Genomic DNA, 4,868 nt, shown 5'->3' on the forward strand with positions numbered 1-4,868 from the left:
GGTTATACGGATATCCAAAGTACGAACGAGATGGATGTTTGTTGTCCCAACCATTCTCATTAGTCCTATAGAGAGGCAGTACAACGTAGAGTTGTATATTGTGTGATCCAAGCGGGTTCAAGTGCTTGAAGAGAGGTTGTTTCAATGGGGACCTCAAGGGAGGAGGTGGTGGATAATGCATGGGGTTGCTTGGTACAGGAACGAAGTTGCATAGTATGAAGGCGAGTTAGGGGAGCAGATGGAGAGGGAGGCTCAGCAACAATTTGAAGGCCGATAGGGGTAGGGGTTTATGAAATAGTGGACTGATACAAGTCACAGATAGGTCTCATGCAATAGGATGGGGAAGGGGGAAAGTTATGGACGAAGTATGTGGGAATCGTGGTTGATGTTGGGGAGAGGTCGAAGGGGTAGGAAGAAATGGTGGGGCCGCAATGGGTCGTGGGCGTGAGGAATTAGGGGCATATAGCAATAGCATAAGGAGGGTGGTGGGGGGCAGGAGGAGGGGTGGAAACCATTGTAAGGGCAATAGCCTAAGGAACATACAAAGGAGCATTCTGTGAGGGCGGGGGGAAATGACCAAGTGTCGAAGTGGAGAACAAAAAAGATCGAGGTTTCAGCAAAGTGCACATGACGTGCCATATATATTTTTTTAGATGCCAATTCTAGACACCGGTAGCTTGTATAAGAAGGATTGTACCATAAAAGGACACAAGGGGAAGACCAGTAATCCATTTTATGGCAATTATAAGTATGAAGATAGGGGAAGCAAGGACAACCAAAGACCTTAAGGAAGGTGTAGTTAGGAACTTTATGATGGACTATTGAAAGGGACTGACATGATTTTCCAGGCTGACGAAGAAGCTGAAGGGAAGGAGGGGAGGAAAAGGACCTCAAGAGGTGATGATAAGCCTCCCAAAGGCAAGAGATGAAAGTCCGAACATAATCGGGCACCCAGTCCTCCGAAGAAGTTCGAAAGATATGCACCCCTAAACCAAAGATGGACAAATTTGCTAATGCATATAAAAGACTCTCCAGATGCCCAAGCCATGAAGTGGCTAGGGAAGATGGGATGACATCCTGAGAGACGCAACATGGACAAATATTACCACTTCCGGAGGGATCATGGCCACAACACTGAAGATTGTTAGCACCTGAAGGGAGAAATAGAGGGAATGATCCAAAGAGGATATCTAGGTCGATTAGTAGACGATGAAAAGGAGGATGCCCAAGACGGCAATGACCACAGGGACAACCGCCAAAGAGACGATAGAGGCAGTCATGAAAGAAGGGGGCCAGCCTATAAAGGCAATCAGGAACAGTAAAGGGATCGGACACCCGAGGAAGCTAACCCTCACCTAGGATGGTCATAAAAGCCCAACTAGGGTTATAGCAACTATCAGTGGAGGCTTGGCCGCTGGAGAAAGTTCAATCTCGGCCAAGAAAGCAAAAGCCTATGTGAGAAGCATGCTTGTGGTTGAATGGTCAAACAAGAAGGCAAAGACGGGGACAGTTATCTCCTTCTCATATGACGATCTGGAAGGGGTGCAGATGCCACATGACGATGCCCTGGTAATCACCATGACCATATCCGATTGTAGAGTAAAAAGGATCTTGGTGGATAACGGCAGCTCAGCTGATATCTTATTCATTGAAGCTTTTCAAAAGATGGGCCTAGACAAAGGAAAGCTCAAGAAGGTTGAACACCCGTTGCAATGGTTCTCAGGTGCCCCGGTCAAAGTAAAGGGGTTGATCAAGTTGCCAGTAAGGGCTAGCACCGGAGACCGCCAAGTAACCGTCATGATCAACTTCCTAGTAGTGGACATCACCTCGACGTACAACCCCATAATACTGGGGAGAGTTAGCTTAAACCTGCTAAAGGCCGTTGTCTCGACACCACACCTCAAGATGAAATTCCCAACCAAGAACGGAGTTGGCCAGTGTCAAAGTGATCAGGAGGCATCTCAAAAGTGCTACGCCACCACCTTATGGGTAAAAGAAAAGGCAGGCGAGGTGCTCCCGATAGAAGATCTGCGTGATGAGACCAGTTATCAGAGGGGGGAACTGATGATAGAGCTTATACAAGTTGACGTCGAAGAAGGGGATAACACTTGCCAATTCCAAGTTGGGGCCTTAATGCCAAGTGAACAACGAGAAAAGCCCATCTCGTTCTTCCGAGATAACTCTGATGTCTTCACTTGGTTAGCCTCAGACATGCCTGGCTTAACCTGGGTGGTAATAGAGTATCGTTTGAGTGTTGACCCGACCAAGAAGTTGGTTCAGCAGAAGAAAAGGACATTCACCCCCGAGAGACAGTAGAAGATAGATGAGGAGATAGAGAAGTTTCTCAAGGCCAAGTTCATCCGTGAAATCCAATACCCCGAATGGATATCCAACATGGTTATAGTCCCGAAGGCAATGGGAAGTGGAGGATCTGCATCGACTTCATGGATTTAAACAAGGTCTGCCCAAAGGACAGCTACCCCTTGCCCAAGATAGACCTTCTTATCGAAGCCACTTCAGGACATGAGGCACTGAGCTTCATGGATGCATACTCAAGGTACAATCAAATCTAAATGTGTGAGGCCGATGTTCTGAAGACATCCTTCATGACCAAGGAGGGTTGTATTGCTATGAAGTAATGCCCTTCGGGCTGAAAAACGCATGGGCCACTTACCAAAGGTTAGTGAACAAGATCTTCAAGGGGATGATCTATAAGACCATGGAAGTGTACGTGGATGACATGCTCGTGAAAAGCCTTAAGGTAGAACACCATATCCGAGACTTAGAGAAGGTGTTCCAAGTACTGAGGGAATACAGCATGCAGCTAAACCCAACAAAGTGCGCATTTAGAGTAGCATCGGGAAATTTCCTTAGCTTTATCATCTCGGAGAGGGGGATCGAAGCCAACCCGATGAAGATACAGGCCATTCGAGATATGAGGTCACCATAAAATGTAAAGCAAGTCCAAGAGCTAACAGGCAAAGTCGCCGCCCTAGGACGGTTCATGTCTCGGTCAGCTGACAAGTGCCTTCCTTTCTTCAAAGCCTTGAAGGGATCCAAAAAGTTTGAATGAACGGAGGAATGCGAGAAGTCCTTTGAACAGCTGAAGGAGTACTTAGCGATGCCCCCGCTACTGACGAAGCCAAACACCGGGGATACCTTGCAGTTATACCTAGCTGTATCGACAGTGGTGGTAAGTGCGGTACTAATAAAGAAGGAAGACAGCAGTGGCCAATATACTACGTTAGTCGAACCCTTTTGGACGCAGAAACAAGATACAAAAAGATGGAGAAGGTGGCATACACACTGGTGATAGCGACAAAAAAGCTGAGGCCTTATTTTCAGTCACACACGGTATGCGTGCTCACGGACCAACCCCTGAAGAAGATACTTCAGAGGCTGGATACGTCTGATCACCTAGTAAACTGGGCGATAGAGTTGGGAGAATTTGACAGCCAATACAAATTGAGAACTGAGATAAAAGCATAGACCCTAGCCGACTTCATAGTCGAGACAATGCTTCCAGATGAATCCCAGGAGGTTGTCGAGGCTCGGGTAGAAAAGACTTGGACATTATATGTGGATGGTGTATCCAATCGAGCGGGAAGCGGCACAGGGATCATACTAGTCAGCCCCAAAGGATTCGAGATCGAGTATGCCCTATGGTTCGAATTCAGTGCCTCCAACAATGAAGCTAAGTATAAAGCACTAATAGCCGGAATTAATCTAGCACGGGCTTTGATGGTGCAGGAGTTGGTGGTGCACAGTGACTCGCAGTTCGTGGTGGCAAGTGAATGGAGACTATGAAGCTAAGGGACAGAGGATGGCCAAATACTTGAAGGCGGTGCGAGAGAAAGTGGCATCCTTCAAGGAGTTCGAGGTAAGGTAGGTGCCGTAGGCGAAAAACACTAGCGTAGATGCATTGTCATAGTTGGCCACCTCTGACTTCATAGACCTCACACGATCGGTGTATTTTGAAGTGTTACCTCAACCAAGCATCGAAAGTGCCCAAGAGGTGTTACCCATCAATGAGAGCAGCCCTAGATGGATGGATGTCATAATCGAGTACCTGAAGGAAGGAGTGCTACCCGAAGAAAGGAATGAGGCGAGGAACGTACGAATGCAGTCAGCACTGTTCCTATTGAAGGATGAGACATTATACAAGATAGGGTTCACCACACCATACCTTAAGTGCATGAACCTCATCGACGCCGAATATACACTCTGAGAAGTACATGAAAGGATATGTGGCCAACATCTGGGAGCCCGGGCCTTAGCCCACAAAGTACTGAGGTAGGGCCTATTCTATCCGACCATGAGGAAACATGTAGAGGAATTCATCAGGAAGTGTATAAGTGTCAAATGTTCGCCCCCGTCCCTAGGCAGCATGTTACTGAGCTTTCCTCCTTATCATGCCTGATACCATTTTTCATATGGAGAATGGACATTCTGGGCCCATTCCCCACGGCCACGAAGTAAAGAAAGTTTGTTGTGGTGGCGATAGACTACTTCACGAAGTGGGCAGAAGCCGAAGCACTGGCTACGATATCTGAAAGGAATACATAGAACTTCTTTGAGAGGACGGTGGTCTATCGATTCGGGATCCCACGGGTGGTGGTAATGAACAATGGAACTCAGTTCACTAACCCAACTTTTGAATCCTTTTCTGAAGCCCTTGGCATCGACCATAGGAAAACATTCATTGGTTACCCGTCAACCCGTTGGTTGACGGAGGTAACCAATCATTCCCTGCATCAAGGAATAAAGGCTAGATGATGCCAAGAGGTTATGGGCAGAAGAGCTACACAGCATCTTTTGGGCTTACCGCATGACTGAGACGTCCGCCATTGGAAAAACACCCTTCAATT

The sequence above is a fragment of the Macadamia integrifolia genome, unplaced genomic scaffold (genome assembly GCF_013358625.1).
Source record: "Macadamia integrifolia cultivar HAES 741 unplaced genomic scaffold, SCU_Mint_v3 scaffold2414, whole genome shotgun sequence".
NCBI classification, from domain to species: Eukaryota; Viridiplantae; Streptophyta; class Magnoliopsida; order Proteales; family Proteaceae; genus Macadamia; species Macadamia integrifolia.